The 10,869-nt window shown below is 33.7% G+C and overlaps 1 long non-coding RNA gene across 1 annotated transcript; it reads left to right on the top strand.

The window, feature by feature from the left end:
* Positions 1–3,827: 3,827 nt before the first annotated feature.
* Positions 3,828–9,402, top strand: LOC111023506 (uncharacterized). Its single transcript, XR_002603130.2, has 5 exons — positions 3,828–4,296; positions 5,620–5,681; positions 7,070–7,119; positions 7,227–7,259; positions 9,180–9,402. It is a non-coding gene; the product is annotated as an uncharacterized LOC111023506 (long non-coding RNA).
* Positions 9,403–10,869: the final 1,467 nt, after the last annotated feature.

The following is a 10,869-nucleotide window of genomic DNA, read 5'->3' as shown; positions in this document are numbered from 1 at the left end:
GAAAGGTCATAAAATTAAGAGATTTCATGAAAGTTAAAAACATCACAAAGACTTGTTTCTCTCTTCGTTTCTTCCCTAGCCTCTCATTCCTTTTGTAACGCCCTGCGTTCTCGGACTTGGTTATTTTAAGATTTAATTTGTGCCTTTAAATTTTTCCCTAAATTGATAATTTAATTTTTTGGATTTTCTAAATTCAGGATTCTAATTTTTGTTCAATTAGAATTTAAAATTAGAATTAAAGTTTAACTTTGTTCGATTAAAATAAATTAAGTTTTTAAATTTTGGAAGAGATTTTTAATTAAATCTTATTCCAAGAGTTTGAAAATTTAATTTCTCATTTTGGTTTTTATTCTCAGATTTTAAAATTAAGTTAATCTCTTAAATAAATTTCTCAATTTTTTTTAAAATGAGTTCTATTTTTGAAAAGAATTATGAAAATTCCTTCTTTCACTTTAGTCTATTTTTTGTTTGGTTTATTTGGATTTACTTCTTTTGGGTAAAAAGACAAAAAGAAATTAAAGAAAAAAAAAAGAACAAACCCTAAAATCCTTTTTATCCTTTCTTCTTCTTCCACCTTCTCCTTTTGCTTCAATCGCCCCTCCCCCAACCCTCTTCTTCTTCTTCTTCTCCGAAGGGGTACTCCTCAGGCGACCAGCTGCAGCGGCAACGACTGCAGCACCAACGGCAATGTGTTTGGTTCGGTGGCAACATCTCCTGCTCTTCTTTCGTCGGTCCATGGCAGCACGACGTCCCCCTCCCTCCATCGAACCAGTAGCAGCGGCGCACAGAGTAGTCTGAGAACCACGACTTAGCAGCGGCCGGCGTCGAGTAGTGGCGCAACTCCTTGCAGCTCTTGGGTGCATCGGTTTCGAGTAAGACCCACGAACGATGGATCTAAACAGGCAACGGCGATGACTCTTAATCCTGTTAATGGAACGGCGCACAATGTCTACCCACGAGCAGATCTGCGACGGCAGCTTATAACTGACGACACAGCGCGTTCCTCCGATAAGCTTCAATGACTGTTTTGTTCTCCCACTACCCACCTGCTTTCAACGAGACTTCCAGCGAAGACGGTACGACAAGCAGACTAAAAGTGGCGTAACAACAACCCACGAACGCCAAAATCTGCAACGCCAACACCAAGATCTGCAAGCAATTGGTGATTTCTCCCTTTAACGATTCACAAACAGCGGGGTTTTGGTAGCTTCCGACGACTTTTGGTGTTGATCCATAGTTAAACGAAGCTCAATTCGAGATAGCCACCATTGTTCAAAGCTAGTTTTGAGTTACCCACGTCGAAAGAAATCAAATTAGTGATACCCACCCCCTTCGGTATTGGCCACTCCTAACCCAAGTGGTCTTAGTGTGAGTTAGTAGGTAACGACTCACCTAATTTGAGTTTCGATTCCATTAAAGTGTTTTAGTTTGTTTCTAACCCAAGTTTGGTTGCTTTTGACTTAGGAAATCACTACAAGAATTAGTAGCTTTCCCGACGTTTTTTTTTCCAACGCACCAAAAATCCTTCCCCAATGATTTTTATATCGTCGAGATATATCTACTTGCTCCCTACGTTTTTTGGAGAAGTTTACTTTTTCCGACAGTTTTTCAAAAACGTCGAAAGAAGTTTATATTTTCGGACGATTTTTCAAAAACGTCGAGAAAAGTTAACCCAATCCCAACGTTTTTTAAAAAACGTCGGAAGAAAGTTTTCCTATTCACTTACGAACCCTACTTTTTCCCGACCTTTTTACAATAGTCGGGAATGTTGGGTGTGTTGCCCTAAACTCGTAGTTTATATTTTGTGTAAAAACAAATCTATATTCAATAAAGTTTTATTCAATAAATTTGCTGTTGAATTCATAGCATTGCATCGTCCAAAATCCAATAAACTAAACATCCGAGGTTATTTTAGTGTAACTGGGACAGTAGATGTATTGGGTATATATTTAATATACTGGGTATATATTTGATATACCCTTGATATACGAGGTATATATTTGATATACTCTGATATACAAGTGGATAATGTCCCGTGAATAACCTAAAGGGTCTATAGTATATGGATAAGGCTGGGTACTTTGTCCTGGCAACACTATGGATACGGCCCACTCTGTAAAGGTTACAGACGACTCGATCCAGGTCATTCGTGTGGAGACATGCGAGTGAGGGTATCCTATACAATGAGTTTGTATAAGACCGGACCACGAAATAGCCAATATTTAGATGTAACACCGTTAACTAATAGATTGTTGTTTCTTAGGATGATCAGACAACTCATTCTCAATCGTGAGTGGGTTATGGACTCCTGCCCGTGACGGCTCGCCCTTTGATCTGTATGGGTGAGAGTGGCCCGAGTTGCCGACTCAATATTCCTACCATTTTGGGGACGAGACCGAGTGGGGAGCTGGGAACATAACTTCACAAGATGGAATTCACTCCTCCCCGACTTTAGGGGAGTAGATGAGTGTTCTTTTAAATGCTGACTCCTGGACTTGAACAAGGGACCCCACCCTCTCATTGGCCCGAGAGGGACTTCCGGTTATTGGTCGGACCATAATCGGGTTGTTCATTAAAGGAGCAGTGTATTTAAGGAGTAAGATGTAACTTAGGGGTAAAACGATAATTTGACCCAACTTGAGTTACGAGCACTCGTGAAGGACTGACTTGTCATTAATGGTCGTATATCCGTGGACACGAAAACATTCTCCAGTGAGAAGAGTGCAACTGCGGGTCTTTAGTGGAATGACCCGTAATTAACGAATGTAGATTAACTCGGTAAATGAGTTTTACCGATTAATCTCGTATTGTTGGAGCTTCGGATCTGTAGGTCCATTAGGTCCCCTTGCTAGCTCATAACGGGTAAAACGAGGATCAAGTTTTGGAAGAATTTGAATTGTTCAAATTACTTAAGGGATTATATGTATATTGATACATTATAATATATAGTTAATTATAAATTAAAACTATATATTATGAGAGAAATTATTTGAATGAGATTCAAATAAAATTAATATGAATAAGATTCATATTAAAACTATAGGTTATAAATAATGTGCATAAGATGTACATTAAAACTATAAGTTATACGAGAGAAATGTTTTAGAATATGATTCTATTCATGTGATAAATAATTAAGGGTTAATTATTTATTTGATATATATATATATATTATTAATTAGATTAATAATTAATTAACTTTTATTAATTAATATGATTAATTAATTATAGATTAATTATTATATATATATATTAATTATTAATTATTAATATTAATATTAATATTAATATTTAACTCCCCTGCATTATTGCAGGGGAGTGTAACTCCCCACGTCACTGGTTTTCTAGAGAAGTTCTGCAATGGTTACAGAACAGGATGAGCATAGAACTCCCATTATTCTCTCTCAATCGATCTCTCTCAAACTCTCCCTCTCGTTCCAAGGAAACGCTCCCACAAACGTGATCTCGAAACCCAAGAGAATAGTAAGGAAGATTCAGTGGTGGTGTTTGTTAGGAAAAAGTTGAAGAAACGTTCTTCAAAGATAATTTTTCCCTGTGTTTTTCCTTCTTTGCAAATTGATTTTATTTCTCAAATATCACGAACAGCGGTCTGCTTAATGGGTTAACTTTTACCGACTATTTTTACATAATGTCGGGGGAAGTTTACATATAGATTTCGAAATTGGAATACTTTTCCCATGTTTTGTTAAAATCGTAGCGAACTTTCATTTTTTCGCGAAGTTTTGTGTAAAACGGTAGGGAGATCACTAGTATTCCTTCTTTTTTTTTTAATGGAAAGAATAAAAAAAATCTAGAGTTAGTTATGCCGACGGTTTTTGAAAATGTCAGAGATGCAGACTTATCCCGACTTTTACGAATGGACGTTGGGAGATCTCTAAAATTTCCGACTTTTGGAAAAACGTCGCGAGGTGTTTAACAAAATAGCCCTAAATTCGATTCAGCCTCATTCGTGCCTACCCCCTCAAATCGATTTTCCCCTCCCAACTATCGTACATCGCTTAAGCACCGCCACTGGTAGCTACCGTTCCTTGTTGTTCATCTGCCCGCCGCTTAACACTACCGCAGCCGTCCGTTGCTCACCGTCTGCTATCCGTAGTTGCCGATCATGTTCTATTTAATTTGCTACTAGAAAATTGCTTATTCTACCGCGAGAAAATCCTCTCTACATTTTTTTTCGTTTTCGAACCACGGTTTCTTCTTCTTCTTCATCAGAGCATCTTCCCTCTCGATTTCGATCGCCGGATCGTCACCGGAAAAAAAACGGCACTCAAAATGGTGACTCGTCTGAACTTTTGTTACTCTGCTATTTCTTTTGTTTCTCGAGAAAGTAGTATGATTCTATTCTAGTTCACCTCTTTGAAAATAAATGTTGTCTTGATATGACTTTCGTGAAATTTTTTGTCATAGCTTCTTGAAATTAAATGCATGTGGAATCTCTGATTCTCTATTTTAAAATTTGAAGACTCGTAATCCGCATGTAGTTTTCGGGATTGGGAAGTGAATGCGCAGTGTTCGCTTGGAGATTCGACTTGATTTTGTATAGTTGTTATATCTTCTTCTTCAGGCTACTGTGATTTTTTCAACTAAACAATTCAGTGGCAACTTCAAGTGATCGAGTAGCCGTGGATCTATATAATCTCCTTATGCATGTTGTAAACGAAGCCTAAAAAACTCTGTGAAGTTTTGATGCTCGAATCGGATCCATATTTTGTTTGTGCCTTTGTTTTAAATTTTGGAGGAAATCAATATCAAGATAGAGGTAAAAGCTTATAGGGAGAAGTCCTGGCCTACTCATATCCTTATCTTGCGTGGCTGAACAAGAAAATCTACACCATTTACTTATTACGCCATCATCAGAAAAATTCTCTTCCTTTCCAGTGGTAGTATAAGAAAGGAGGAAGGTGAACTATTGTTTTTTTTTTTTTTAAATTGGTGAACTGCTATTGAGTCTTCAAATCTCAATATAGGTATATTGAGTCCTCAAATCTCAATGTTGGTGTATATATTATATTATCCACCATAAAAGAACCATTTTAAAGCTCAAATTTTTTATATCTTTAGCATTATGTTAGGTTCTACAAGGTTCTTTGTCTGGTTTGTGTTTTTCGTAAGTTTGTAGCAGAAACTAGGAAGTATGTTTGAAAATTATGCATGTTCCCAACTCTTAAGTCTTTTTATGGATAGAGACCAATAGAGGGAAGACATGTATATACATATATTGATAAATATAGACTATGTCAAAACTTACTTTATGTGTTGATTTATCACCTAAAGATGAATTCATCTGATGAATTATTTAGTGTATCAAATGATTAGTAATTGAATGACTTCACGGGATAGCTCAAGTTCTTGAATCAACATTAGCAAGTAGGACTCTGAGGCTAATGTTTAATGGAAATCAAGACCACTTCTCAAGGACTTTCCCATGTGACTCATATCTTCAGACCTTTGTGGTTGAATTCATAACCACATTTTATCTAATGTTTGTGGTGTCTGGTGTTGCCAGCCATTAGTTCCTCAACTTCAAAGCTTCAAACTTTCTCGGTTTATCTTGCATATCCGATGTCAATAATTGATTTGCCTTTCTTTATCTTACAGATGAATGAACTTGCTGGACTTGCCATGGGCGCCACGGTGCTTCTCAACGTGATGTTTGCAGAGTATTAAAATTTATTAGCTTGAAAGGATTTTGATGTTAAATTTTTTATTGTTAGTTGTTAATGATCAATAGGTTTAGTTTTTGTAAAGTTTGTATATCAGTATAAATTTCTTGAATCTAATATTGGAGTTGTCGAGAAATATTTTGGTTTCTTCTCATTGTTTGTTCCTATTATGAAATGTGAGAAATTGTTTGTGTTTGATATCTCTTTAAGATTCTTTGTATTGTATTAAGAACTTGTGATTGTATAAAATTTTACTTTTCATTCTTTACCTAGTTCGAATTACTATACATTCATAATAGTTTTGTTTTGTTTTCGTAGGGACTTTTGGGAATTATTATTGTTCTGCAAGGCTTCACGTGTTAGAAGATTAGATAGAGTTGAAAATGTAGTCTTTGCTAATAGATGCAACTTTTGTTTTGATGTAATATTTTATTATTACATTCTCGACTTCTGTAATGTACCGTTTAAACTCACTGAATTTATAAGAATATTATTTTATTTAATATAAAATCATATTATTTGATATTTTGATAATGTGAATTGAAATATCATAAATTAGGTCGTTATATAGAGACGCGATTCAAACTAGCATTGGAGGAAAAAAGGGAAAAAAAAAAGAATCTTGACGTTTTTTAAAAGAAAGTTGGGAAAAATATCACTTTGCCGACTTTTTGTACATAGTCGGGAAAAGTCAACTTTTCTCGACTTTTCAGAAAAGGTCGGGAAAACTAATATTTCCCGACGTTCTGTGTCACTCCAGACGCGCTTCTCCCGACTTTTTTGCCGACGCAAAAATTTCGTCGGGAATACTTTTTCCCGACGTTTTGGAGCGTCGGGAAAAAACTTATTTCTTGAAGTGAATCCTTCGGCGAGCTTAGTAGCATGTTAGGACCCTTGGTAGTAAGTAGTTCTTACTTGTGGGAATGTTTGTTCTTTGATGTATAAATTGTTTGTATGCTTGTGTGCCTATGAGTGTTGGTTGCATGATTGTTCGTGGTTTATATTACTTTATAGATGTTGCACTTGATATATTAATGATGAGTTTCAACATGTTGGATTACATCTTGTTGGTTATCTGAAATTTGACGATGATATGTTCTGACTAAAGGAGTTTATGGAAATCGTGATTGTTTATGTATTTTAGTTGATTGTGCTTCTTAAAGATTAACAATTATGTTATTGCTTACTTGGTTGTGTTTGAAAAATATGTTTAGTGGTCGTTTTATTGTTTAGTCTTGGTTGTTGAAGTTAATTCTCTTGCTTAAGTGGAATTTTTAGGCAGTTTTAGTAACGGTCCCTGTTTGGAAATGTTGATAATTTAGGGTGTTACATAATGCCTTAGGAATGAGGTTTAAGCATTCTTCTTATTCTCCCAACTTGTGTAGGTGTAGGCGCATTCTTCTTCTCCCAACTTGTGCATCACTCTCAATTGAAGGTGATGTACATGTACATCTCAAACTCTTGTATTTTCACCTCAATAATTTCTTCTTTGTTTTCCTTTGGCGCTCAAGCTCATGTACTCACTCAATTTCTTAATGACAGGTTCATGTAATCACTCTTATCTCAACTTATCAGGTTCATTTATCGTGTATTGATTTTATGTTCTTGGTTGTTTACAGTTGGTTTATTTTTTACAAGTGTATTTTTTGTCTATTTAATATTATCTATTAGGAAATTTATAACCCAAAATTTTGATTATTTTGTATAATTTTGATATTTTATTCTATTTTGTTAACATGATCATGTGGATTAAATTATCAAGGTCAACTTTGGATAGAGCTGAGTCACTCTAATGACATGTTTGATTTCAAAGTTAAAGACAACTGGGAAAAAATAGTTTTCTTTTTCCTTTTATACTATAAGTATGTAGTGAGCTTGTTATGTAGTCTATTTTTATTTTATAATGTTGGATATATTTTCTACCAATATTGTATTAAATTATGTTAATATCATTTTGAATTTATCTTCTCCGTTTATTTCTTATTATTTTTACTCTTATAAAGCTTGCTTCAAAAATTGAAGAAACACCACATGATTGCCTTGAATTTTTAACCTACTAAGTTGTTGGACTATTACCATCAAAAGCGTAAGATTCTACTTATTGCTTTGATTTTAATGTGTCTGTTGCCAGATGTTATCTTAAATTATAGGACATAGATATTGTGGAATATATGCGGGCAGTTACTATAGTGATGTAGTAGTCACTCTTTCTTTATTTATGATAGGGACTTTACAAGCTTCACAATCTATCATGCTATTCAAAATATGGAACTTCTAATGTTAAACATAATCAAATTTATATTGAAATCTTTTATGTAACTCATACTTATGTTATTTTTCGAATCTTCTACATATAGTATCCTCATCAAGAGGGGTCTAGAAAGTGCGAGTACTATGTGCAAAAGGATATACGAGAAATAGGCCTACTTATGGATTCGTTCATTTTGTTTATTTGATGTAATTTAAGTCAAGTTACTTTTTGTAGTAGTATTAGTATAATCAAATACTTATATTATCTTCTAGATCCTTTGCTTTTTAAGTTGTGTTTCTTAGTTTCTATCATTTAGTTAGTAATATGGAAACTTAGCTATTAGCTCTAATTTGAAGATTAATACTTTACTTTCGTATGACTTATACTCTTCATGAGCTTATAATACATTAGTTGTAATGGAATATGTGAACAAAGATGTGCAAATTTTAAGAGCAGTTTGGATAGTATAAATTTTATCTACTATCTTGTTAGCTTGTATTTTAAATGGTTTTTGTGCATGATAGTCTATTGTGTGTGCTAGGCGGAAGGGAACTTAATGGTTGTCAGGTTCTAATCGCGCTTGTTCTGTTGGGGTCTTTGTTTGGTCGTTATGTTGGTTGTTTTATCAGATTATTGAGTAATTTGATAAGGAAGACTATGAATGTTGATTATTTGTAGTGTTGTAGTAAAATAAAAATGACAGCAGAGAATGATGGATAAATTCTCATATCTCTCAAAACTGTTCAAAAGGGAAGAAAGTTACAAATAAATAGTGACAACCCAAAAGAAACCCTACACGTGGCGTAGAATTATTAGGTTCAAATAATACAAGAAAATAACTTATAAAAGCTGGAATTGATAATGTAAAACAGAGATGTAAAAGTCCATTAATTGAAATGTTTAAGATTAATGTACGTTTTCAATCATTGTGATACTTGTTTAATCCTGATATTTTATGATATATTACTAAAGGATGTAGAAGAAATGTACGTAGGTTGGTTTTTGTCAATCAATTTTGTTCTGTTGGGATCTATATTTGAAAAATTACTATTGTGATAGGCTCCTAGTGTGTTTATTTAAGAATGTTAATTGAATTTTTTCTTGTACAATGTGGAATATATAGTTATCTTCACGATCCTTTGCACTTTTTAATAGATAGATTCGGTTCTTTTAGAAGTGACTTTCTTCCCTTATCTATCTTTGATTATTCATTTATCTAACTTGGGTATTGTTTTTTTCATTAGGTCTTTCACGAACCCAAAGAAGTCGACAATTAGGGATGCAATTAATTGATGGATGAGCTTCCTTGTTGTGGTTGGTTTGTGAGACTTGTTTAATTCTGTAATTTGTGTCTGTAGGAATTTGAACATGTTTAATATAATGTACTAGTAAGTTCGAGAATACTTTGTTCCTACTATATTTCGACTTTGTTATCTAAATTAATCTATTTTAGATTTCGATCGACAATTTAATTATATGATATTTAAGTATTACACGACGTCTGCAACCAAAATCAAATACATTTTTTGTAATTTTTTTTATCGTCACAAAATAAAATAATTCGTGACGTTTTTAAATCGTCACAAAAAGGTTTTGTGACGACTTTTAAACGTCATGAACTCTTTTTTTGGCGACGTTTAGAAAACGTCACGAGAGGATGTCATTTGACTTTCTCTCGCTACTCAAGGTCTTTCTGTGACGTTGTATAACCGTCACAAAATCAAATGCCGTCACAGTTACTCATTTACGGTGACCTTTTTTAAACGTCACGAAAAGTCTTAATCGTGACACGAAATCATTTTTCATGACGTTTAAAAAACGTCGCGGAAGCCTATATTTTGCATGCGATCTTTAATCACGTGTGCTAATTTTCGTGACGTTTTTTAAACGTCACAAAAACCTTTCGTGACGTTACACCCATCATGAAAGGTTTTTGTGACGTTTAAAACACGTCACGAAAAACCGAATTTCTACTAGTGAATATTGGTAATCTTTTTGGAATCCGATGGCGAAGTAGGTCTAGAAACACCTCTTCTCATTGGAAAAAAGGCTTTGTTCTCTATGGGTGGGAGGTGGACGCTCATCTAGTCTAATCAGCAAATAATAATTCACCTTTCACAACTCCAGACTTCATAATTTTCCATCCCAAACAAATATTTTAGGCTAAATAATTTTACACCTCAAACACCCTTTATATATTTTGATATAGTAGTGGTATTGATTGCGTATAGGATTATTAAATTGAAAATAAATAATGTATTTTGGTGAAATAATAGCGAGTGATGTTGTAATTGTATTTAAACAGTGTCATAGTATAATTTTAAATATTACCTTTTTTTATATCCATTTTGTACAAAGAAAAAATAAATTGCATCACACAATAATCATACAAACATCCAAGTTTCGACATAAATCTCAATCATCATAATCATTTAATGGAAAAAAATTATTAAATAATTTATAAATATAAAAGGGAAAAAAATCCTAAGAAAGTAATCAAATACATTTTTTTTCTTTAGATTCAACTATCAGGGAACATTCTAACATCCAAACTTTTAGTTGAGAATATATGTCTTAATTAATCGAGCTATGCACATTGAAAATTAAAAATTATTTAAAAAATTAAAAGCTAGTTAACAAGTTGGTCCTGCATACTTAAAATAATTATAATTAAAAAATTAAAAAAGAATATCAATGAGTGATATCGACAACTACACATAGTATCAGTTGATGCTGATTTTTGGATGAGGTCCATGTAGGTGTCACGTAGGTGCTACATACGTCTTCGTCTTGAAACCTGACTTATCCGCACATAGAGTTATAGTACTAATGTGGTTTTCTATCAAATATACTCTAATGCTTAAGTTAGAAATCAAGTAGGGAGCTAACAGGTATGAAGTAGAAAAACAATAATCTCGAGAGTGAGTTTGCTTG

This window comes from Momordica charantia (genome assembly GCF_013281855.1).
Source record: "Momordica charantia cultivar OHB3-1 chromosome 7 unlocalized genomic scaffold, Mcharantia_2.0 BLBB01000007.1, whole genome shotgun sequence".
Taxonomy (NCBI): Eukaryota; Viridiplantae; Streptophyta; class Magnoliopsida; order Cucurbitales; family Cucurbitaceae; genus Momordica; species Momordica charantia.
This window is presented reverse-complemented; position numbering and strand designations above follow the sequence as displayed.